Source organism: Lepidothrix coronata, unplaced genomic scaffold (assembly GCF_001604755.1).
Source record: "Lepidothrix coronata isolate B3197 unplaced genomic scaffold, Lepidothrix_coronata-1.0 Scaffold244, whole genome shotgun sequence".
Classification (NCBI taxonomy): Eukaryota; Metazoa; Chordata; class Aves; order Passeriformes; family Pipridae; genus Lepidothrix; species Lepidothrix coronata.
In genome coordinates this window covers 72876-100014 of record NW_016690424.1, presented here as the reverse complement: position 1 = coordinate 100014, position 27139 = coordinate 72876, and the positions used below count along the sequence as shown (strand labels likewise).

The window sequence follows — 27139 nt, the reverse complement described above, 5'->3', positions numbered from 1 at the left end:
ACAAAGCCCTTGCATACAGAGTCATAGAATCCCTAAGGTTGGAAAAGATCTCCGAGATCATTGAGCCCAACCATCCACGCAGCACCACCACCGTGCTCACCAAGACATCACGTCCCTGGTGCCACATCCACAGGTTTGGAACACTGCCAGGGATGGTGACTCCAGCACTGCCCTGGGCGGCCTGTGCCAATGCCTGACAACCCTTTCCATGAAGAAGTTCTCCCTAACATCCGATCTAAATCGCTCCCGGCACAACTGGAGCCGTTTCCTCTTTCCCTGGGAAAAGAGACTAACCTGCTCCCCCCTCCTGTCAGGGAGTTGTAGAGGGCAAAAAAGTCCCCCCTGAGCCTCCTTTTCTCCAGGCCAAATAACTCCAGTTTAGCCTGGGGTTGTTTATATGTAGAATAACTATGAACATGTTTATATTGAGGCAGTGCAGCAGCACTGATGAAACTCAGACACGAGCTGAAGTCCAGTGCTGACTCCAGCCCTGTCGGAGCGAGTGCGGGGATGACAGTGCTTCCTACAGGGAACAGCCAACAAGGAACATCTGTCTCCTACAAAGTATGAAATAATCACAAGGATGTTGTGGATACATCAGCATTTCATTAGCTGACAGCTTGTATCTGTCTCTTCAGAAACTCTTCAGCCATCTCAGCACTTTATGCTTTGTGTGAGCTGCACAGACAGTCACAATCCTTCTCCTTCCCAAGATCTTACACCACTGAAACAAGGATAAACGGGACTGGACAGACTGGTCCACCTTAGCCATTCACAGGTGGGAAGAGGGACATGATGTGGTTCCACCATCCCACATGCAGCACCCGAAACAGGCACAAGTGAAATCTCAGCTGGAAGTGGATCTCCCGCAGTGGACTCTGGCTCACACCTCCTACTTGGAAAACACAGACTGCAGCCACATTTAAAGGAATTTACATCTCGATCATATTTAACTTGGGAAACGGAGAGGAAGAGAGAGAAAAGGGACTGACTTGTGAAAAGCTCCAAATATGTGATTTAAAAGTGTTTTGATGCATTTGGGATAAGGTGGCAGATTCTAATGAAGGGTGGAGGAGTCTCTTCATCTCTCCCACAAAGACTCCTCACAGTTACTGCAGGAGACAACTAAACCAGAGTAAAGGAAAGTATTAAAAGAGGCAGAACTTTACATACCACTTCATCAATATTTTTCCATAAAACCAGACTTTATTATTTGTATGTAAATAAGTAAAGAGTCCACTGCTGAGTTTCTTTCTCTTTTAATATTTGACCACACACTGGGAAAACAATGTCCATTCCCACACAGCACCTGTGCAAATTATAACTGAATGATCAAAATACCGAAATTTGGAGTTTCTTATACAGATTTCTAGTTCAGGTCAGCCTGTTAAAAGCTCGTGGTAAGTGTGCATTAGTGCTGCCCTGGAGGCTGTTGAAAATAAGATCCATACAAGGTACATCAGAAAGGAACAAAGTGTGTAGACACTTAAAGCCAGAAAAGTCTGGACATTGCTGTAAAAAGAAAGTAACTCCTGGAGTCATCAGCTATGGAGTAGGGATAGAAGTGGTTGGGACACTGGGCTCTCGGTGGCTGAGGGGTTTTGGAGCACCACCAAGCTGTACAGACCCATGTAGACAAGCACAACACTCAGGAAGGCCATGGTCCCTCCTATTATTCCCAGAATTTTTGTTGTTAACAACTGTGTTCCCCTAGATGAGTTAGGCAATAGCTTCCATCGGGACAGTGTTTGTACCACAAAATGTTCATGCAGAGTCAAGCTTTTTAATGTTCACATGTGTTTAAAATAGAAGTTTTTCCTCACACCCCTCTCAAGTTCTCAATTAATTCCCAAGGAAAATGAGCACAATCCTTGCATCTTCACCGAGAAAGGAACTGCCCGTTTTTTTCTGGGGAATGGAAAAATACATTCACAGCCCAACAAAGCATAAATTTTATCTTCACATATTGAGTAACTACTTCATGCAGAGCTGCTTGCACGCTGAAGAGCTACAAACACCAGCACAAAGCCGGTAACTCCTGACACGTTGTTAAAAGCATCATTTACAGCCTACATTCAGTCTAGAGATGGTTTCACAGCCTCCAGTGTGTGGTTGCCACCTCAGCTGAGTTTCAGTAATCCAGCTGCTTTTCCATCCTTGAAATCATAGAATCATGGAATGGTTTGGGCTGGAAGGGACCTTAAAGCCCATCTCATCCCACCCCCTGCCATGGGCAGGGACACCTTCCATCAGACCACGTTGCTCCAACCTGGCCTTGGACACTTCCAGGGATGTGGAAGTGTTATATCAAAGGATATATTTATATCCTGCACAGAGACCAAAATCACTAGGCAGATTTTACTTTTTCAGTGCTTTTTTCTTCCTGTGTCAGTACACCTCAGGAAAAACAGATTCTTTAAATAAGGTTAGAGAGCACTGAGAAGATAAGTGAAAGATAAACTCACACCCTCTTTAGATCCAGGCCAAGAGGAGAAATATCTTATAAACACTGACCCCCTTCTGTAAAAATGTAGATTTTTAATTCTGTAGCTGATTTAATCGAATTTATTTTGTTATTTATGTACACAAAGTTCAATCAGCACAAAACAGGTCTTTTATATACTCCTCCATAGAAGCAGGACTCTGCATAATATTTGGTTTCTCCAGCAATTCCAAAATTTTGACCTCTTGCTGCTGAGATCTATTTTGTTTTTATTTGGGTTTGGCAGTTACACCTTTCTCTGCTATATCTGCAACCTCAAATGGAAGCAAAATGGGGCTTTAAAATCAAGATACAACACTAGGGAGCACCCACAGGCAACTCAGAGACCTCAGTGAAGTGCCAGTGGCATCTCCTTGTTTCTTTCCCCTCATTTCTCTCATCAGATGTAATTTCTCTCTATGAGCCTCCAAAAAATCCTCTCATCTCAAGAAAGGCCTCTAACAAACCAAGCAGCATATCCCACACGTCCCAGCCTCGGAGGCAGGAAAGGAGGAGGAGTTCCTGTGGGAAGGATCCTCCTCACCTCTGCCAGGCTCCAGGTTGGGCTTAAACCCACTGACTCAACCTCAGTAACTCCTCAGAGGGAAATCCTGTCCCTCCCAGCACTAAATCTCCCATGTCTGAAGGCTTCGGAGGTGACCCCTGCTGTGACAAAGACACGAGCTCCAGACCCATGAGGTGAGACCTCTGTGCTCTGCTGCATTTCTCCAAGGTCCAGCAGCTGCCAGGCCTCTTCCCACCCTCCACTGCCTCCACCACCCATGAACTGGGCAAGACGTCCGTGGGAAGGAGACAGGGAGCCACATGCAGGACACCCTGGAATGGGACAGCACATTCTTGGCTGTTTCTGGGCACCACCAGCTCCCTCCCCCCGCCAGGAATGCATTTTTCTTCATGAAGGGACAGGGTCAGCTTGGAACTTGCTGCTTCTCCCAGTCAACAAACACTCTTTGTTAATTGTCAGCTGTTTCCTAATCACTGCAAGACATCAGCTTTCACATAGGACAAGGGTCAGGCAGGGGGGAAAGGTGAAGAATTGTTCCCCTCTACCACAGAGTTGGAAATACAGGTCAAAATGTGACTTCTGTGCCACTCTGTGTAAACCTGCAGTGAGGAGGAAGAAGGGTGGAGGGAAGACGGGGTGTATATGATGATAACAGCATGTCAACACATCCCTTTGCAGTGTCTGCAAACCAAAAAGAAAGCCCGAAACTCTTCGCACATCAGAGAGGTGAGTCCTTAAAAATTTGAAGAAAAACGTCCATGTTTCCAACACAAGAGTGCTCTGGAAGGCCACTGACCCTACCAGCCCAAGCTGCAGGTACCTAAGATGCATTTTGATTTGCAGGATTTCCCAGTCCTTCCTGCAGATGAGATGAAGCTTTCTGAGCTGTCCTACACCGTCCCTACAGCTCTGATGTTCCGTTCAAGGTCATGGGAGAGGCTGTTCTGCAAGGGCAGCACAGCTAAAGGTTAAAGCTGCCATGGCAGGGGCAGCTCCAAAGCTGCTGGGGGAAGACCCACTCTGAGCAAGGGTTAGGACCACCAACAGAGCTTATTGGCAAGGCTGCTTTCAGGGAGGAATTGTTTGTTTTAAAATTCAAGCTAAATGCACTGCAACCACATTATAATGAAAGATTGGCTATCTGGCAAAAGACAATAGAAACCCTCTGGGGATCACAAGCTTTCGAGGCAATTTGTTACAAAAACTTTCATATTAAAATACGAATATTCAGCTTTCAGCAACAGAAAAGTGCCATTCACATGTGTCAGGTTAGGACCTCTCTGTTTAATCTTCTTGTCTTATGCAGGGGGCAAAGTGCTGTCCCAGTTGTGACCAGGGGCTCTAAACCACAGGGACCCAGCTGTTGGGACAGCCAGGAGTAACTGCAGCAGACACAGCCCCTTCCAACACTGAGCAATGTCATCTGTGTCCAGCTGGAGTTCTGGAGCTCTTACCCTGGAAGGTTTCCCTGTTTCACTACTGGTTTTTGTCTCAGGAGTCCCTTACTCTTCTCCCTTTCCTACCTGCACACTTTAGTCCTATTTTCCTTACTCTCTTTACTTATCTCCAAATGCCATCTCTTCTTCCACATCTTTCTGGAAACTCTCCAACAAAAAAACCCAAAAACAACCCCAAAACTATCCATTTCCTCCAAGTCAGGACACAAAACAACCCTCCAGCAAGTCCACCCTGACTGATCTCCTGGCCATGCCCTGCTCATACAGTCTATGTGTTGCCCCTTTATGAGTCCTAAACCTCTCTGCATGTTCACTGACTCAGCAGAGCTCCTTATTTCAGCCAGGACTCACAGTGCTCCGTGAATTCCAAGTGCTTTCCCAAGTGCCATGAGCTCGTATCCCCAGGTACTGAGGGCTGAGGGAGCAGATCCAGGATGCTGTTGGCACTTCCCCACCCCACTGCACAATCCCTGTTTGCAGCACCCGAGCCAGCGGGTGAAATCAAAGGAATGTGACACTTCCACTAAATCCACACAATTGGAAGAGATTTTACTGCAGTTCATTGCCTTTTACATGACTTTTAATCTCCAGTGTTGGCACAAGAACTGACTGGCACTACAACCCAGTGAATAACAGCTCAAGAACTTGAGAGAACACGGAAACCTGAGTTAACAGCTCCATGAATTCCCAACGATATTAAAATGTCTTACATTTACAGTGGGTGAAGCACCACTCCCTGGCGTGGTGTAACCACTTCTGATTGAAGGCTAATTACTTTTCCTCATCATCATCATCTGTTAAAGTAATGATTAGCACAACTCTGTGCACTTGATTCAGGGAGTAATTTTGTTAGGAAGTAATATTTAATACTGAACAGAGTGAAAAGAAGCCTCCTACATACAACTGTGCTTTCCACATCCTCTTCTCTCTACGAAAGTCCCCATGTGATAGTTGCTTAATTTCCTAAGGGTGGGGAAACTGCTTGGCCACTTCCAGCTTTCCAAGGCTTTATGTTAATTTACATTTATGACACAAAAAAGTTCAATGACATCAATTGTCACTGAGAATCAGTATTAGAAAAAGTTACCCTGCAAACCTCTCTACAGTGGGGTTGGTACATAAAAACCAACTGCAAATGAGGAAAATACATTGGCATTTAAACACTGAAGGTTACATTAGTTCCCAAGGGTCAACTGGCCTCAGACAAAATCATCCCAAAAGCCCAAATTGCCCAGTTCTGTGCCAGCAATGATCCAACTCAAACAGAAACGCCACCGACAGGTAAGACTTTCTAAATGCTATTTCCATGGACTACCTCCAAAACACTTCATATGTTTAAGAAGTCAATTAAATGTGATATGTTTGCTTGACATCCAGTGATATTTGCTAAAAAGAAAGACTCCACATTTTTAACTCTTGATGTAATATTTTCACCATCTAGTCCAGATACCAAAACAAGTCACAAACTGAACTTAAGAACTGTGTACCCACCACCATCCAATACCAACTCTGCTGGAGGAATGCAGTGATCTGACATTTTACAAAAATCCACCTACAATCAGCAATTAAAACAATTATTATTGATTGTAACTCCAGTCATAGCTCCCAAATTCTCAGTGTGTCCTGATTTTTCTCCATTGCAATGCATCCACTTTTTTAGCAACTATTTTATTACTTTAAATTCTGAGGACAGACTGACCTGACACCAATTAGAATGGCTTCAAGCTGAGGATGCTTTCCCTTCAACATGGCCATAATTTAAATCCCAGCAGTGTAACTCACAATAATCTCTTAATGCATATCTCCAAAATCTCCTCAGTGCCTCAGGAACTGTTTTGGCTGCTGGCAAGAGGTATCATTCCCATCTATAAAGATATGTACAGCATGGCTGAGGTCATCTTCATGTCATACAGATCTCTTCTCACATGACTTGTTCCTTCCTTTTTCACCTCAGATAAATAAATGGGTCCATCCCACACCACCTTTACAGAATGTTTTTTTAAAATAGGACTCAAGCCAGCATGCAATTTTTATCTATTTTTAACCATCTTACCAAGGTACTTTTCCCTTAGTACTGGAAATCTTCATTTACCAGAGCTGGTGCAATACAAACCCCCTCTTCCAATCCTTCTTTCCCCATATAAGAAAAGATGATGTAACTTTTCACATTTTACAGAATCATAAAATCATTTAGGTTGGAAAAGATCTTTCAGATCAGCAAGTCCAACCATTAACCCAAAAACCACGTTCATTTTCTTTTTGTAAGTGGCTGGATTTGAGGAAAGGAGGGTACAGGGATGATGACAAAAGAGAAAACTGTGGTGGAGTTAAAGTCCCCTGGGCTCTGTGAACAGCAGGGAGGGACAGACTCCTCCAGACAACAAGGCAAAACATCCCAGTTCATTCCCTGCCCCACGTCACACTCTCGAAGTTTGCCAGTCCTCGTGCCAAAAGCCTCAGAGGTGCCAAGTCCCATCAGCTGCCAAGCCAAGGGGAGGGGAGGCTGCAGGCAGGCTCTGCAGGGAGGTGCCAGTGAATTCCCTGGAGCTGCACGGATGGACTGACACACCCAGGGCCTGGGATGACCCTCCACATGGAATGGCGGCTCCGTGAGCTGCTCCTGGGCCAGGACCACGCTGTGGTGGCCCAAGGGGCAGAGCCCATGGCTGGGGGGCACCCAAGGGCTCCAGAGCAGTCCACACTCCTCCTCCAGCCGGGAAGGAGCCAACAGATATCCTCCCTAGGCTGCAGTTATCCTTTGCCAGCCATCCCCAGCTGCTGCTCCGAGGAGGAGCTCGTGCAGGCTGTGTGTTGTTTGCCTGATTCACTCCAAGTGTGTAACCATCCCCACCTCCCCCCAGGAGACCTGGCTCCATCAGCTCACAGGTATGAGCACTGTTAGGCATGATTTACTTCCACACACTTACAAGTTTATTTCAGCAGAGAAGGAAAAAATAACAAAAAAAAAAAAGAGGCCAGCCACGTGTTCTACCGGATCAACTTTCTCCAGCTTCATCCGATGCTGTGAAAAATGAAACTCTGCTTTGTCTCACAGTGCAAGGCTTCTGAATGATATTCCCAAGGAATCCATTTGTAAATAAATTATAATTGGAGTAAACTGGAGGACATAGGTCAGAAAAAAAGCAATGCCTTGGCAAGGAGCCAAAAAAGAGTAAGAACTACATGTACTACTGTGTTTCTTTCTGCCTTCCTTACAAAAAGGATATGGATATTCACCAACAACCCCCCTCATTTCGCTCACTGTTCTGTGTTTCTTTAAAAATATCTGAGAATTTGCAGTGCCAAGTATGCCCATGTGTGTAAAACAGAGAAGAAGCTGTAATTACTTACCTGCTTCTATCTCCCTGACCCACAATACTCCTTTTTCTTTTCTTTTTCTATTTCCCAGAGGATCTCACAGACTGCAAATGATAGGAGTGGGCTTTTTACCTGTAGGGATTGATGCTGCTCATTGTAACACAGGACCCAGAGGGAAGTCATGTTGTGTACATTAATTGCTTGTGGGAAGATGAGCCTTAAAACTGAATTAGGGATGCCAAGTACATCTTCCATCACTTCAGTCTCTATTCCATGAGCCTCATGGCAACTTTAAGCTCTGTATGATGCAAATATGTTGGCTTTGCCAGATTGTAAGACAGAATTAGCTTTTTCCTTTTCTTTCCTGGCTGAGGAGCCTGGGTGAATGACTTTTCATCTGACCATGCTGAAGTGCAAGCAATTCACACAGCCCTGGGCAGACCTCCCTGTTACTCATTGCTCCCTGAATTTTAAAGTTCTGATCAGATAAAGCAAAAGAAAACCCCCAAATGCTGTTAGGGGACCTCACTGGATCAGCACACAGATTCTCCTCTGATCTTTTGGCTTTTTCACTTCCACACCTCATGTCACCAGAGATGCCCCCCAGACCTGCACACTTCATGTCCTTACAACAACTTCCAGCCTCATGCATTGTTTTAATTTTAGAGCCTGGAAGAGGAAAACCAGCTTTGCTAGGCCTTGAAATCCTGACAAGAGGAATCACAGAATTTTTAAGGTTGGAAAATCCCTCTAAGATCATCAAGTCCAGCCATCAACCCAGCACCCCCATGTTCACCACGGCCCCAGTGCCACATCTACACGTGTTTTGGAACACTTTCAGGGATGGTGACTCCACCACTGCCCTGGGCAGCCTGTGCCAATGTTTGACAACTCTTTCCATGAAGAAATGTTTCCTAATTTCCAGCCTGAACCTCCCCTGGAGCAGCTTGGGGCCGTTTCCTCTGCAGTGGAGGTGATTCTCTCTGGGTCTGCAGTAGAACCTGTAAGGATCCAACACTGAGGTGCTGCTTGGAGAGGTCAGGCCCTGAGAGCCCAGGGGCCAAATTCACCCCTTGCAATCCTGTCCAGTTCCCTTCCTTCCTTTCAGAAAAATAAGTTAAATCCCAGCCAGGTCATCAGTTAGCTAAACCCACTTGTCTTTCCCACAGAGATACACCATGTGGCTCATCCTCTGTTTCAGTCACATAAATCCTTCTCACACAGGAGATATCTCTGTCTGCCTTGGCCCTTCCAAAACCAGGCATTACAATGTCATGAGCGATCCTCTTCTTTCCTCACACTTGGTGGGGTTTTGTGTCAAACCTGTCTCAGCTCAGAAGAACCCAGGGCAGAGTGAGCCCTGCACAGCAGTGAAGTCACCCCTGCACAAACCCCTCCTTACTTGGGCACAGATGTGGTGCAACCACAAGACTTTCACATCACTTCTCAGAGCAGCACCATATCTATTTATTTCATATGTCTCTCTTCAAGTGTTTTTTCTGATCACAACACAGCCCAAACAATGAGAAAAATAACATATAGATATTCATAGAATCATGGACTGGTTTGGGTTGGAAGGGATCTTAAAGCCCATCCATTCCACCCACGGGCAGGGACACCTTCCACCAGCCCAGGTTGCTCCAAGCCCCGTCCAACCTGGCCTTGGACACTTCCAGGCCTGGAGCAGCCACAGCTTCTCTGGGCAACCTGTGCCAGGGGCTCCCCACCCTCACAGGGAAGGATTTCTTCCTAACATCTATTCAGAATCTCATGTCTTTATTTTAAAACCATTCTCCTTGTCCTACCATGATCTGCCCAAGTAAAAAGTTGCTATTCATAGAGTTGAAAATCATTCAGGAGTTCACTTTGGCTGCACCAATTCCATTAGGTACCAAATATACAGTCAAAGAAATATCTCTAAAGTAAAAGAGAAAGTTTCTTATCCTCCTTTTGGCAAATGGGTGTATTTAAACTCAAGCTCCATTAAAACCAATAGAAACTACCACAGCAGTCCAAGAGATACCAACTTCTATTTTTAAAAAAACAGCCCTCAAGTGACAATCCAAAATTTTAGAGTGACAGAGAAACCTGCTTATCTGCTCATTAAAAGACAATTCGAAAATAAATTCCTCATTCTGATGAACCAAATTACCAGCAAACAGAGAGCCATTAAATGCTACTAAATAAATCTTTGCGAGCCTCAGACTTAATTTCTTGATTGCATGCGTAATAAATACCAAGAGCTCGAGGTAATATAATATGCAAGACGACTGAATCATTTTTTGGCCATAGGAAAGGAGATAATTTTAAAATGTTATGTAATCCTAACAGACTGACAGCTGAAGTAACCACCTCAAATGACATCTATCTAAAGAACTATATGGAGCGTGGCACTGTCCCAAAACTCCCCTCTCTGTCATCATTCATTCAGTGAAAACTATTGTCCATGTGCAACTTTTAACACTAAAAACTGTTTTCAGTATGGAAAGAAAAACCTTTACCCAAATATGACCTAAGAAGCTTAAGTAACTGCCAAAAATATGTAGAGTGGAGAAGTCAATTAAAAGTAAAGATGATTTGCTGTCACGAGTTGCACGTGTGGGACAAGTGACAAGGGGGCAACTCCAAGCAGTGCAATGGCAGTGCCAACTCAGTGGGCAGAACCTGAATGATGAAAGCCCTAAAAAGCATATTAAATTATTTATTCACTGCAATGAACCCTTTATTGAACATAAGATCCCATTTTGCTCACAGGAGGATGAGGGTGACTTCAAAAAGGCAAAGGAAGCTCGCCTGTACAACTCAACGCTACCCATGAGCTGGAGAATGAACCTCCTGAGCAGATCTAACCCAGAGCAGCACAGGGAACACTGAGAGCTGGAGAATGAACCTCCTGAGCAGATCTAACCCAGAGCAGCACAGGGAACACTGAGAGGGGAAGGAAAGGCTCATCTGTGCAAGAGGCCTCCTCCTCACTCACACACATCCCACCACCTGCAGGGCTCCTGGCAGGAGCTTTTGGTGTTTCTTCAGGATCAACAATTTATTGTAGCCTTGAACTAAGAGCAGAGGGAAGCCTTAAATGCCTGGTTACAGCCAGGGAATTCTAACAGGAGTCACACTCCCTGATACACCAGCACCCTCCACTCCCTCCAAGTGAGCTCAGAACAGGTTGTGCTGCACCCCCAAAGCTGACAAACATCTCCCACTGCCCACCCCAATGTTTGTTAGGCCAGACCTGCCCACCCCAATGTTTGTTAGGCCAGACCTGCCCAGAGCTGCACCCTGGCTCTGAGGGCTCTGAATTCACACGTGCTGGAACATTGTTGTGGGGGCAGTGACACCTCAGAGCATTGCAGCCCTCTAAGCCACATATCCAAGGTGCATTTCTTTGAGTCCCGTGGGTTTATTGCTTAGTTCACCACCCACCAATTAGCCTTCTTACAACTTTATATTTACCTATAAACCTCAGCAACAGAACCTTGTTCCAAAGGTGAGAGCTGACAGGCACAGACTCCACACAGACCCCGGCACTTTTAACCCCTTGAAGTAAAGCTTAATTAAAGCTCTAAGATGCACAGATCACACTGGGAATTTGTCATACAGGCCTCCACTCACTGAAAATCTGAAAGGAAGAGAGATTTGCTCCCATTCTAGGCAGACTAAGGACTGAGACACGTGTATTTTTGCAATCTGGGCTTCTCAGCTGCAGATTCAAGATTTGAGATAACCTGAAAATATGAAATGTGAATTTTTAACCGAAAACTTTCTTAAAATCTGAGATTTTTGTAGCCAGGAGCACCAGTTATTTTTAGGCTGGAAGGAGACTGAAGTCCTTAGCAGGCATCCATTTCCACAGGATGATAGCAATGAGAGGAGAAGCTGCTGGTGCAGGAGCTGAGTCAGATGGGGAACAGACAGTCTGGGAGCATCTGCAAGGCAGGATGGCCGAGAACTCTGCTGGGATGAGTCACCAGAGAGACGCAGGAAATGAGGATTACTCAAAACAGGAACCATTATCAGAGCAACATTATGTTTTATAATGGGAAATTAATGTTTTATTCAAGTGATGTTTGCTAGATATAATTCCTTGTATCCAAGCAAGTCTAGAACTCCAGCTCCACCTTGGATCTGATTTTCTGCTCAGTTCTGAACTGCACAAGCCTCCTGATTGTGCCTTTTCACAGGCTGGGAAGCTGAATGGCATAAATGAGATTTTTCATACATAATGAGACGTAGACATGGATGAACAGGGGTTTTTTAATAGATAAAAGCTCTCTGGGAACAAACATTTATCCCAGTATATGGTATAAAAGATAAACAAGCACTATAAAATCTTCCATAGATTTTCAGAAAGACTGAACCTCAAAGAACATCCAGCTCCAGCCTTATCCAGAAATGTAAACAGTTTAAGGGGGCTGGTTGTTGTCCACAGCCTGCAAGTAATTAAGCCCTAATTCTCTACCACCTACAGAGCAAGAAATTGGAGAGGGAATATGGCACATTGCTAAGTGTGCACTTTTCAGCCAGACTGCACTGCTGCATCCCGGGAATCTCCATCATCCTCACCGGAGCAGGGAGCACTGTGGATCTGCCCTCCCCCGCCAAGAACTGACAGATGACACCAGAAATCTCCAAAGGCACAACGACAGATTGTTATCTCAAAGGGAGGCATTTCCAGAGTCGGCTGAAACATCCAAAGCCACCCACAAAGCCAAGCCGGAGGACAGGGAGAAACATTCCCAATTCCCTTCAGTGGGACTCATTTGTGATAACCAAATCCTTGAAAAGACCTTCATTCATTTCACCAAAACAATTTCCACATTATTTGCAGATTTTTTGCACTGAAGGAAGATGAAAGGCTTAGTTGCCTTATCTGTAATTAGACACACATTTGCTACACATTCCTGGGACAAATAAACAGAATTTACCTTAATAGGGTGCTTTTATCCAGCTGAACTACTTTAAATTTGCTGCTGCTTTGTGGCACAGTAACATTTCACAAATAAAGCCCCAGCCCAGTGCCAGGAAAGCAGCATTCTGCGGCATTTTTTTGAGTTCTACAGACCTCCTGGGGCAAAAAAAAAGGAGGAAACAGTCTGAAGCAGGAAGGATTTTTCCCTTCTCAGAGTCTCCAGGCCCATGTGAAGCCTTGCTGGAGCTGCTGGGTGACGTCAAACACATCCCCATCCTCTGTGAGCTCCAACAGGGCTCCTCCAGCCCACTCAGGTTTCAGCACTCGGGTCCAAGTTTGGCTCTGGCCAACAGACTAAAAGCTTGGGCCAGACCTCTATTTTCAATTTAGACAAGTATCTATGGCAACCACAAGACTATTTTAAACCCTTCCTATTTGGCCACCTCCAGGTTGACAGTAAAACAGACCAAAAAACTGAGCCCACCCCATCACCCACTGCTGTAACAGCTCAGTGTAGAACAAAGCAATACCTGTCTGCTCATCTCCTTCCTCTTGTCCAAAATGGAATCAGGCTTCATTTCCCCTCCTTAGTACTTTCTGTGCGTCTCAGCAAGAGAAATGCCTTGATTTGGCTCTCATACCCCCAATTTGTCTGGCTGCTCCGGGGTTCCTCCGTGTTGCAGTGCCCTTCCTAATAATGTGCTCCAAGTGCACACGAGGAGAGGAGCTGGGAAAGGTGTTCCCAAGGGTCAGGGCCACCCCCCACGGCCCTGCCACCACCCCACACTGCCCACAGGGCACAGGGGCTGGGGAAGGACTGCAGCTGCTGAGGAGCAGAAACAGGACTCACAGAAACACCAACTGGTTTGGGTGAGAAGGGACTTTACAGCTCATCTTGTTCCCTGCCATGGGCAGGGACACCTTCCACTAGACCAGGTTGTTCCAAACCATCCAACCTTGAACTTTCAGGGATGGGGCAGCCACAGCTTCTCTGGGCAACCTGGGCCAGGGCCTCACCACCCTCTGCATAAGGAACTTATTCCTAACATCTCATCTAAACACTACAGTCTAATGAACAGTCTGAATTCTTTTCATTTTCTCTCCACCTGCAGGGTAGCTGGGTTTTGTTTGGTTTCAAACACTTGAGATTTAGTTTTTCTCCTAGAGGAAAACTGTGTGGGTTTCCTACTTCTTTTAAAAACATCTTTTAAGTGAAAAGTGATGGCTTTGGGCAGCCACACGAGTCCAGGGGATGGAACCTTACAAATAACCTCAAATATCAGATTATTTGAAACATGTTGTAGGATTTGGCACTCTTTCCTAAATTTTTTAGGTGATGTCCAAGGCATACATTTCCATGCTGGAAAGAGTTTTTTAGTCTCCTTTACATGCACAGCACTTGACAAGCAACTTTTACCTCATAGTAGATTTCTCCTCCTCCTTGTTCTGAACATGATTTGCTACTAAAGGCAGAAATTTGTCAAATTCATCAATTTGCACAACTGGCAAGAAAAATCCAGGCAAGTGTTGCAGCTAAACATGAAACCAGGTTCAGTCTGTTTACACATCCTTGTTATCAAGCTACAGTCAGAAATGAATTTGCTGGGCTGTGTTTGCTTTGCAAACCAGGCCCTACTTTGCATTACTTTGAGGATTTTCTCAGCCCTGGGGCCCAGCTCAGTTCCCCAAGCCAAGGCTCCCTGTTTCTCTGCAGTTTGGCTTGACCTCCAGCTACCAAACCCCCGGGGCTCTGCAGCACCTTTTAAGGTGCAAAATTTCCATCTGTCTATATTCCAAACCTTTACACTGAGCCAGCAGGCATTCCCACAGCCCTGGGGAGTAACTGCCACTTATAAACTCCTGCTTACAAAGCTTTTCTTTTAAATTGCATCAGTTGTGGCAGTGGCCATCACTGCTGTAGGACTGAACTCTCCCCTTCTTGACAGGCTGATTCGGGGAAGTGGTGGGAACCATTTCTGACCAAGGTGCCTTTTGAAGTACACACAAGTAGTTAAAAATTGCTCAGCAGTTTGAAAGTTAACAACCAAGTCTTACTATGAGAGAATGAGAAAAGAGGGCAAACAAGATAAAAGCCTTTTCCAGTGTCCCCACACAGCTGGAAGTTGCTTTGCACCTTGCTGAAGGCATTTGATACCCAGCGGAGTCCCACCCATCAGTGCTGGCTGTGTTTACACACCCTGCATGCTGTGTGTGACTTCTGCACTGAACACCAGCTTTGGATACTGTCCTGGAGCTGGGCCTGCACAACAGTGTGTGTGGGGACAGTTGTGTCCTTACTCTGCACCAGCTGCACTCACAGGCAGGTCCTGGAGCTGCTCCACAGGAGCCCCCACGCAGCACCTTCTCCTCATCAGGAGATACAGAACAGAGGAAGGTTAAACTTGACCTCCCCAGTCCAAGAGAGGCTGAACAAACCTGCAGCGACCACCAGCACTGCCAGAGCAGCAGAGAGGAGGAGACAGGTTATCAAAGCAGATCATTTGCTTTTCATTTGGGAAAATACACACACAGGGCAACACGTACCCACAGTTCTGAGAGTGCCATGGGCTACAACACCAAAAATATTCCTCCTCAACACCCACTGCTAACCTGCATTCTCCTTGCACTGCACCAATACTTGCTCCTTCTTATTTGTCATCAGCTTTGGCAGCTTTCAAGTTCTGAAGTCTGGAGTGGATTCAAGCAGCAAAAGGAAAATCTCAGCAAGGTGGCAGCAGACAGCCAGCCAAAACAAACAAGAGAGGGTCAGGAAACCTCCCACTTCATCTTTGGGAACAGAATCAATCACCACGACAGCAGTGTGGTCCTTTGGCCCCCCAGGAAATAGGATTCTTTCCTGGATCTTGCAGCAGAGAACTCGGACTTTATGATCTCTGAGATCTTTTCTAACCTTAATGACTCTTTAATTCTATGATATAGATTTGTTTCTTGCCATTAAAAAATATAGAAGTGTTATGAAGATTTCTTTACTGGTTCCAGGGCCTACACCAAACCAAGCCAAGATTTGCTCTAAGACAGCAGCATCCTGACCTAGTTTGAAGGCAGTGCACCAGGACAATTCTCATGCTAAATACTTAGAAAACTGTGCAGTTACTCTGTGTTTAAAACTGACCATATGGTACAACACTGACCATAATCCAGATACTTATGGTCAAGTGCAGGGGAGTCTGGACTTGTCTGTGTCACATCTGAATCAGAGCAGTGAGAATCTCAGTTCTGTGATACAGGCAGGGGTGGGGGAAGCACAGTCATCAATCACCACCAGCTCTTTTTCCCTAAAGGAATGTGCTTGGTGAGACTGGATCAGGAGGCACCAAGCCCTTTCCTGCCTGTCATGGGAACAGGGGTTCACTGACCATGCCAGGGGCTCAGTGCTGTCAACTGCATGTCCATAAACATCCATTTCCCAGACATTCAGTTTGGGGAATTTACAAACAAAAAGACAAATGGCTATAATAAAGTATTTGTGTAATGATCATATGTTTATGAGGTATTCATTTACTATAAATTAACTGTAAGATCTGGGAGAGGAATTTCAGTCTGACCGAAAAATACAACAAAGGTTTTTGTGACCGCAAAGAAAGTCTTGTGAAGAGAGACCAACTTTTTTATGTTCACAGAGGATGCAGGGAGCTCTTTCTTAAAGATAGTATTTATTTTTTAGCATTTCTAATGCTTATCAGCTGCACTTCACCATTTTAAAGTCACACTGGAGGAGCAATACAGCTAAAATGAGTATATACCTTACTGAAACTAATGGGGTTAACATGGCATTGACAGGACAGAATTTGACCTTCAAAGTCTTTTTTTCAAGAAACATTATTGACTCCATTTAAAAGCTGAATAACAGTGAGCAATCTCTCTGAAATACCAGGGTCAGATTTCAAAGCTGTGTAAAGCTGTTCACCAGACCAAACTGGGACCTCAATATTACCTAATAAAGGTCAGATCCGGTGGTTTAAAGGAGTGCAGACAAACAGCAGTGCTGATGAAGCACTGGCACTCTGCACAGTCCAAACCTTCAGGACTGAAGGTTAAAGGATGCTCACGAGTGTTAAACTCATTCATCCTCAGGACAGGAGTGTGAGCATCAATACTGAGCCCAAACTGGCCTCTGCCACATGCCACAATTGTTCTGCATACCAAATTCTTCACACTGGAGAGCAAGTGGAACTTCCAACTCCAGAAGCTCCTGTTCATTTTAGCTGGTTGGTTACATTTGCCAAGACAAGAAAACCAGCAGTATAACCCTTTTTTCATGTTTCATCGGGTTATCTTCACCTAACACCAAGGCAGGGAGTGTCCCTGCCTGTCCCACAACGGATTCTTGGCCATGCCACAGTCCAAACCTGCCCCTCTTGTCCCTGGGGCCACGTGTGAAGGAGAAAGAGCACAGACACTACCAAGGAAAATTGTTTCCTGGGGCCATAGGCCAAGCAAGGCAAGAGACTGTATTTCAAGGAACACATGTAAGGCACATTCATTACTTTAATGCATCATCTGAAACTTCTGAGACCAGGGGACAAAATTTTGGAAAGTCTCCATATTTATCTTCCACCTCACTTAAAGATACAAACAAAACCACCACAGTCAATCCAAACTGACTGAAATTAAACATTTATGGAGCCTTCTAACGTCAAACCTCACCCTCACTGATGTTTGCTACACTTTTCTTTTTACTTCAATGCCATGAGTTCAGACAACACTTACCAACTTTGATGCAGAACCAGGAAAAGTGCAAATTTTATCATTGTTACACGAGACATTACTTAAGTGTATGTTATCGTCAGTGAAAACAGTTCCTGGGAGTAAATCTCTTACAAAATCATTTGGCTCAAACCCTGTTCATTTGAATCTGGAAATGAAAACTCCAAGCACTTCCATGCAAGGCAATTCCAACTCCAGGAAAATTAATGACCAGTGCAGAGGAAGAATTCTTGGAGAAGAGGGAGAACTGTACTAATCTTCATCTGCTTACAGGCCATAAACAATATATTTTATAGGGGTAGCTGCAGAATTACAGTTGGGTCTACTTGAGCTTTAGAGCCATCAGCTGAAAGCTTGAGAACCAAACTCTGCCAGCACTTGGCAGAGATGGGGGGTGTGAGGTTTTCCATGCCACCAAGCAGACAGTGGATTGACTCAGTACTGTTATCCAAAAGTCCTCCTCCTTGTGATTTCTCACAATCATTATTAAAAAAACCCTTCCTTGAACACCAATAAACCAGCTGGAAGTTTCCCACCCTGCCTGTTCAGTGTGAAAGAACTCTTTAACCTTACAGAAAGAACCATAAGAAATGACCATTACATAAGCTCTCTTTTCATTAAAAAGATGTGTTTTCCTATATTTTCATTTAAGAGCAATGAACTTCACCTTTTTTAATGACAAATGAGACAAGTTTGAACATGAGTCTTCTACAAAACCCGTCCTGCCCTGGCACAAGAGGCCATAAACCAGCCTGAGCACAGGACATGCTTTTCATTTCAGTGTTTGATTTTCAGGAAATTCTGTTCCCTGCTGCAGCAAGGTTTGTGTTTCTGGAATTCCTTCTGCACGAGCCACGTGCTGTCGGCACACAGCAGGTTTGGTATCAAGTACAACAAATCCTAAGTCACAAACCACTGACTGCAAATATAAATGGTTCCTAAGTCCCTGTAGGATGTTTCCACCAGAATATAAATACAAGAAGCACTTTTGATGCTTCACTTCATACAAGATGTATAATTCTATACTATTAATCAGTTTAACTCATGCTCAGAAAATTATTCCAGTAAGTAGCACATACAATGTCTTTGAAAACTCAGCCTGAAAACAACTTATAAATAGTGAGAGGTGAGAAGAAAAGGAAACTGAGGTATAGCCAGATGTTCTAGTTGCAAGAGCTCATTCATTTCCTTCTCAGTTCTATCCCCACATACGAGCCAGCTCCAGTCAAACTCCAGCTCCCCTGCTCCAAACACAGCTGGGGCTGCTGCTCCCAGGGAATGCAAGGAGGAGGTGAGTGCTGGTACAGCTCAGTGCCAGACTAACCCTCACACGCTGCTATTGGGCTTATGACTCAAAAAAAGACACCAAAAGCATCTCGGTGGCATTCTAAGACTGGAATATATTGTGTAAAATTGCCTTAAAATTGCTTGCACTATGTACAATATCCATGGCAAATGCTATTTTATCCAACCTGGTACTTTGTCCCTTCTCAGCAGCGCTCACTGATGATCCTGTGCTGAGCACACACTTGCTTTTTCAGTTGATGTGGGTTTTGGTGACCTGTTGGCTTCCCTTACACCACTGGAGGAATGTCCTCCTCCATTTCTTTGCTGCAGCTCTCCCAGGAGGGTTCCTGTACTGGCTCCCAATGTCTGGTGGCCAACACCAGCTGCAGCAACCAGCACCCCCAGGGCCCTGACTTCGCTGAAAGGAACATTTCCTTAATTTCAAAGCCACAGAAGTTGGCTCCTCAAGGGCTCTGGGAAGAGGAGGAGGACACACAGCAAACAAGGAGGGTGAAAATCTGCGCTGAGGCCCCGTGGCAGCCAAAGCCAGGAAGGTAAAGGTGCAACACAGGAGAGAAGATGTAAATTCTTCTTCTAGACATAACATTTCTACATACTAACCTCATACAAAATAAAGCTCATCTTAAGCACTCACCTTCTTTACCCTCGATGATTTTCATTATTTTTAAGATGTCCATTATATACAGAGCAACAGCTCACAAGAGCATCGACTTTTATAACACCTTTTAAAACTGACTGATGCAAATTCTCCCCTTTCTGGCAACTGTTTATACTGTTAAAAGGTTTTAAACCCAGAGCTGTTGAAGCCATAAACATTTATTTTAGTACTTGGTAATTCAAAACTATGGTCAAACAACTCTGGGCCTTTCTGAATGCAGTCAGGAATCCCTGTGGTTCACAACAGCACCACAAAAGCAACCAGCACTCAGAGCAACAAGGGACAAGGAATTATTGCTCTGTGTGTTTTTCTAAATGGCTCCTTTTTTGGCGAAGGAAGGGGCTGAATAAACTGCAGTCAGAACTGCCCCCAGCAAGGCCAGGCTGTAGACCTGTGTGTGGGACCCACCAGAGAACTGCCACCACCCAAGCAGCTACTGCATCACCACCAGCACGTCCCAGTGGAGGAGGAACACCAGTAATTCCAGCAGGCAGTGACCAGTTGCAGAGCCAGAGGCTCTGGAATGCTGCTGCTCACCAGTCCACTCTCCAGAGGGTGCCTGAGGGTCCCAGACACCTCCCAGGCAGGGTGGGAGCAAGGGGGGTAGATGAGGGTGGGCACTGCAGCTCCCTGGCATCAGACACAGGCAGGGGAGGGCAAAATGTGCAGAGGAGTTTTGCTGGTCCTAAAGGAACCACAATTACTTCTTTCCCCTCTCTGTCTCTCAGCCTTTGGCTCAGTGTCACCACAGCCTTGGGAAGGTGCTTTAGGACTTTTTGGTGGCTTTGAAAGAGAACTGGTCATCTCAGGCACAGCACATACAGACTGGGAATGGTCAAGAAAACATAAAACCTGCTCACACATAAAGGGATCTTTATAAAATTCCAGTTACTGCTGCCTTGTTACCTAAGAATCCCTGAGAGGTAACAGATACTGCTCTCTGTGAGGCCCAGGGTAATGAAATTACAGATCCTTTCATGAGTAAGCATGTGCTAGAAAGCTACATTTATTTGGCCTACATATTTGAAACTGTTCAAAAGGTTATTGTCTCTCAAAATTTGGATCAAAAATTACTACTTGCACTTGCCTTTCTCTGACAAGGAGCTATATTCACAGTTGTTCTTAATTCCTTGGTGATCGATTAGAATAACAGACACACTACTGCAAAGAAGTCTCATTTAAATTCTGCTTTCTGAAGAAGTATCAATCATGCATACAAAAAAAATACTTTCAGATACCTACTATAAATAACCAGCAAATGGAGTCCTCCTGAGAAGCCTGGTGAGCCCAACAGCCTCGTCTGTTCAAGTGGGTAATTAATTTGTACAAGAAAACGCCCATCTTATTTTCATAGTTTGTCTACAGCATGTTTGAATTTCAGAATTGAGATTAAATGTTCTTGTCGCAAACCACGGATGGAAATAACACTGCATAAATGATGATTTTTGCCTCGACAGAACAGGTACACGGGGTGGGTTCCCAAAGATACTGTGATGCCCCCATAGGTTAGGGGCTCCACTCCAGCTGTATTATTGCAACATATAAGATTAAACTATCTTTGTAACCAAATCCCATGAAGTCAAGGACATCTGAGAACCTTTGTCTGTGCTCACTGTCGCTGTGGAAAGCCTGTCCTATGCAGGTGTTGCCCTTTGGGCTTGTGCCAGCAGTGCCATGCTCCTCCAGGGAGGATGGGACATGCCAAAATACACACCCCACAGGAGTGAATGTGTCACCCTGTTTCACCTTCAAACATTCTCTGCACATTCCCTTGGTGCCAACACTGAACACAGTGGATTTCCTTATCCAAAACTGCTCCAGCCACCTGTGAGTGAGGGTCCTTGTGCTGCAGCACAAACACCTGGGTGTACACAGGCACTGTGAGCGGAGGGGAAGTGTGGCTGCACCTCAGCACCACCAAGAACTGTGCTCTTCAGGGTGCACTGCATGAAGGTAAGACTAGCGGGAGCTGAAGGAACACACACATTTGTCCCACCCTGCATATTGTACCTGCCTGTTACGGTGCCCAGGCATTCACAGGCTCATCCCTGTGATCACACTCCAGTGTGGAGCTGTTAGGTTAATTTTGTGAGTAGCACAGGCAGACAGAGAACCACCTTCTTACACATCTCTGTGTACTGAACTGGCAGGTGCTGGGGTTTAAACAGAAAAGAACTCGAGACCTGAGCATTTCTGCAAGTTGTTTAGGCTCTTCAAAGTCTGCATTCCTCTGACTGTGACAGGCTACACAGCTTTTAGCAAAGCATGGCACTGAAACTTGGCACTGTGAATACCAGGCTTGTGCCTGCACCACTGCACAGATCTTTGCAGCTTTAAGAAAAGATCCTCTATATAATCTCTAACTAAAGATCACGAGCTCCTGGTTCAATATACAGTCACTACTTAAAATACTCTTTAAGAGACAAGGACCAAACCAGCCCCATAAAAGCCTGACACCAAAGTGTTGGCACGCAGGAGCTCCTGAGCTGTGGTTCATAGCTCAGTTTGAGCAGGGAGATGCACATGAGGAATGGAAGACGGTCTGTGGTGAGGAGGGTTTGGGCTCCAAAGGGGGATTCCTGCAAAGCTGAAGCCCAGCCAGCTGGAAAGGCAGCAACCAAGCTCTGACCCAGAGCAGTTCCCAAAACACAGACAGACAAGCAGCAGCCACGCAGCAACATGTCCAGAGACATCACCTAGACACAAAGCAAAGCCTCAGAACTCTGCTCCTGGCTAGGATGGGTCTGGACGCTCTACATTCAGCTGCTGCCTACAGGCCTGGGCTAGATCAGCCCTCCTGATCCCAGCTGCAGTTCATCATGTGGGACTACTCAAAGCACTTGATACAGGCCTAATGCTGAACCCACTGAAAGCCAGGTCACATCTGGCAGTCCAGTGCCTGGAGATTGGATACTTTGGCTACTGTTTATTTCAGAGTCTGCAAACAACTATTCTCAGCTCACTTCTTCATGTCATCAGGGCAGGTTTGGGTTTTCCTTGCACCCTTTGCTCACAAATTCATGCCACAAGCAGTGTCTGGCACACACACACTTAAAATCACTGGTCTTGTTAAAATGGAGAATGCCAATGGGCTCAATCCAGCACAAGTGGTTCCCTTCAACACAGAATCATGGAATGGTTTGGGTTGGAAGGGAACTTAAAGCCCATCCACTCCCACACCCTGGCAGGGACACCTTCCACTAGCCCAGGTTGCTCCAAGCCCCATCCAACCTGGCCTTGGACACTTCCAGGGATGGGGCAGCCACAGCTTCTCTGGGCACCCTATGCCAGGGCCTCCCCACCCTCCCAGGGGGGAATTTCTTCCCAATATCTAATCTAAAGCTGCCCTCTTTTAATTTAAAGCCATTCCCCCTTGTCCCATCACCATCTGCACGTGTAAAAAGTCGCTCTCCGTCTTTTTTAAGAGCTTCCTTGAAGTACTAAAAGGCCACAACAAGGTCACCTGGCTGTCCAACCTCAGCCCTACTTATGCTTTTAGATATTGGAAAGAAGACAAACAAATCTGCCAGGTGGTCCACGGGAGGTCCCTGCAGGAGCCGCTCATGGATTCACGACCAGGCCGTGGAGCTGGGCCAGGAGGGGTCACAGCACTGAGGGGACAAGGGAGGGGCTGCAGGGAAGGTTGTGCACTCACAGCCATGAGGGAATCAGCCCCCACATACCACACACGGGATTTTGGAATTAATAGAAATGCTTGAGTTTTTTCCTTTTCCTCCTAAACCAGCATCCAGCTGCCTCATAAGAGTGCCAATGCCATTTTTGGCAGGCCAGGTTAGGTCTATTTTGTGGTTCCCTCTTTAAAAAGTTTTTAATTTTTATAGCATTTTAGTCTTCCTCTGCAAGTATCCCAGCCTGCTTTATTCCCATCCACATTGTCTTCCTCTAGGATGTTGCTATCTCTGAACTTCAGCTACCAGGGCCACTGAGCACTGTCACCCCAGGGCTGTAATTCACGCTGACTCACACTTGCTGGCCCAGAGGCTTTTTCTCCTCACACACCACTCTCCTGAGGTTTATTTTCATTCCTCAGATATCCTGGTCTGAGGGCTCAAAGGTGATTTCTTCCTGTTACAGAGAGAACTGGGATAAAGGAGAGAACACGGGATTAAGCCTGAGGTAATTCAGGTGAACCTGAGAGAACACTTCACCTGAGAGCAAAAAATAAGAAGTAATTGCAAATAGAGTTTGTTTCCAAAGGACCCTCCATGGCATTCTCCCACCTCCGGTGCTTTTTATGGTGGTAATAAGAGAGAGAAAGGGTGGGTGGGCTCAGGGAATGCTTCAGAAACCTACCCTGCAGGTCTGCTTTCACAGAACCATAAAATATCCTGAGTTGGAAGGAACCCACAAGGATCACGAACCCAACTCCTGGCCCTGCACATGGATCTCCTTTCCTGTTTGTCCTCAGTTAGGGAATTCAAGGTCATCTTGCCTCATGAGCTTCAATACCAGCAAACAGGCAGCAGATGGGTTGGTTGACATCTTAGCTACACCCTCAGAAGTTACACAAGAGCCTCACAGGAGCTGCTGCCTGATCAGGATTCACCTGCAATAAATGCCACTCTCACATTCACTGATCTCAGCTCACAAATTGGTGCAATTCACTTCAGCTGGAGAACAATTATCCTTATCTCTAAACATGGCCACGATAAAAAGTCACTAGTCGTGGAGGAGTTTAAGTGGAAAAGTACCTCCATTCTGGAACCCAAACTGCTGTTCAGCCTGCCAAAAACCAGAATGCAAATCATAAAACATTCACTACAAAGCTGCTTGCTACCTGAGTTAACATTTATCCAAGGAACAGCATTCTACTGCCAGAGCACAGGGAAATGGAAAACAGAACGTGACAGTAACTTCTTGAAAGATGTTTTAGTCAGCCCTCCTCTGTTCAGAGCACTTTTAGGACAAGGAATTAGGAAATAAATAGGAAATTAAAACTCCCTCTGTTTGCTGCTCTTGCAGTGACAGAGTAAGATCAATGTCTGGAGAGAGTGTGTATAAAGAGAACAGTCTTCATTAATCTCATCCTTTCCCATGGTGAGAGTTCTTAATTTACACTTTCTCAGCTGAGTAATTACCTCTACTTTACACTTCCAGTTCCTTTAGGAATGGAGTGACTAACATTTGCACAGAAACCCCAGAGGGGCTGCGTGCTGCTGAAGGAAGCTGCTCTTCAGTCTGTGTTCAAGACCTATGACAAGTGCCCTCACACATGGGGTAGAACACAAATATTTCACCCTCAGGCAGTGTTGTGGGCTGGTAGGGTGGCAGAAACCCCTGTGGAACAGCCACTGGACCTGTCAGAGGCAGGAAAACATCCCCTGGGCTCACACAGCCCTACAGAGCTGGTGCTGGACTTCCCACCTTGCAACCAGAGAAACCAGCTCCCAAAAGAGCCCATTTCTGTGACATCCCCCCCGGGGACCACGAGTGGTGCTGCTGCTGCCCCAGGGAGCCACCAGTGAGGGCCTGGCCCCACACAGCACCCAGAAAATCCACGAAACAGCTGCTCCAGCAAAGCTCAGAGCAGCCAGAGGAGAGGGGAGAACATTCCCCAAACAAATGGCAATTCACTGGAGTCCATGAGAGCAAATGCTACAGAGATCATCTTGGCTGGCTGATGTGAATACAGCAGTGTTTCAGATGAAACAGAGATGAAAAACGATGCTCAAAAGGAGAAAGAATCAAAACACAAAACTAACCTTTCCTGAGCACCAAAGTGCTCCACATTGTTTCCACCATTAGATTACATATGAGCCAGCAGAGATTTGGGAGATGAAAACTCAGCTACATGTAAAACCATAGTGAGACACATAAAATACAAGTAATGAAGCCAGGTTTTTAACAAAAGGCATCAGGATCCAACCCCATCAGAGTTCTGGACACAGGATGCAGCTAATAGGAGGAACAAATGGCCATATGACTTGGGCTGAATTGTTAGTGCAGCAAACGCCTCTGTGGAGACTACTACACTTTTCTAAACTCTGGAGAGAAACAAAACTAAAAGAAACTATAAAAATATATCTAGAATGTCTGTACAGTCACAGAAATGTCCCCACAGCACTCTGCTGAGAACTGGTTAAACAAAACCTGTGCTCGCTGCCACTGGCTGCAGCCTCCTTAGGAAAAAATGTAACAGCCTTGCAGGCTCTAAAAATTAGGGGATTGATGCAGTTTACATCCTGCTGATGACTCTTGATGGGAGAAAAGAAGTTATTTGGCAATTCTGGTAGATTCTGTCATTTTATAGTTGGAAATACATGTGCAAAATCTATGTTTTCATTCTGTATCTGTAGGCGAGGTTAATTTTTCTTTCAAGTCTGACTAATGCCTTCACTCCCCCTCTCCCACTGGCTCAGGAAGAGACAAGATGTGTGTGTTTTATTACTAGAAACGTATGGATCTACTCACATGAGTCACAACCACATCCATTAAAACAACAAAACCCGTGGAAATACCACCATCCCCAGGCATGAGCACTGCCACCAGCAAGGGAAATTCCTGAGTTTTGGAGAAGGCTCTGTTCTGTTTCCACTAATATTCCTAATGGGAATGGTGGAGCAGATGGGGAAGAGGAGCTGCCTGGTCAGGTCCCACTTGTCAGTGACTGGATGGACATGGTGTGATGACACTGGCACTTGCTCCCAGAACATGCAGCAACTCTGTGGGCCAGAGAACCTGCAGCCTCAGAGCTGCATCATCCACAGCCAGACAGAGAGTTCTGTGCTCCCAAGGGATATTTGTTTTCAGTTCTGCTTTTACAATACTTAAAGGAAATCATAGATACCTCAGCTAAGGGGGAAATGGCATCCAGTGATTCCCAGGCCTGCTTCTGTTGGCTAAACCATCCCTGCCTGACATCCATCACATTCTGCTCCAGGCACCTCAAACTAATCCAGCCCCCAACCAGACCTGTCTCAGCCAAGCAGTTCCCGGGACCCCCAGACTGGAAATCACCCAAGGAGACTCTAAAACGTAGCACTTGGCTCTGCTGCTGAACACTCACCCCAACAGCCTTTCCAAAGCCTCTCAGTAATAATTTCAGCGTGAACCCATCTTTCCTTTTTGAAAGAAAAAGAAAAGGCAATCTAGTTTTAAGGAAGTTGGGTTTTTTTAAGTTACATCAGAAAACAGGTCATTGCATATTAGTCCTAACTCAGACCCATGTGTCACACACAGAACTGGTGCACAGCTCAGCTCAGATTTTGAGGTGGCTGCAACAAATAAAAGGGCAGGAAAAGGAAAAGGAAAAGGAAAAGGAAAAGGAAAAGGAAAAGGAAAAGGAAAAGGAAAAGGAAAAGGAAAAGGAAAAGGAAAAGGAAAAGGCTGCCATCTCCACTGCCTGGTGAACAGTCACGAGGTGCTGCTTGTGTTGGGACCTGGAGTCTCAGCTCCAAATCTGCTTCCTTCTCCTATCTGCCTTAAACTTCTTGAGTAGATGGACTCGACAGCTCAAGATGTTTAAGGGCTCCCTACACAACCCAGGAGAAATATCAGTGCCTGGGGACTAATCAGTATTTCCTGCAAGTGTTCTGCTGCTGCGTCTCGTGAGAACATTTTGTGCCACATCTTGAAAAAGGAGGTATTGCTCTTGATTTGATGACAAATGAATTGGAAATAGGAGCTGTACATGTGCTAATTTCCAGCGATGAAGTTGGCATTCATTACAGTAATGAGCACTGCATAAAGCATATAATCAACTTTCCCTGCAGATGTCAGGAGGAAT

The 27139-nt window shown here is 45.5% G+C and overlaps 1 protein-coding gene across 2 annotated transcripts in view; it reads right to left on the bottom strand.

Annotated features, from left to right (window-relative positions):
- The window catches only part of FBLN2 (fibulin 2), a 109681-nt gene that overhangs the window by 46636 nt on the left and 35906 nt on the right, over window positions 1-27139 (bottom strand). The gene's annotated exons all lie outside the window — the stretch shown is intronic.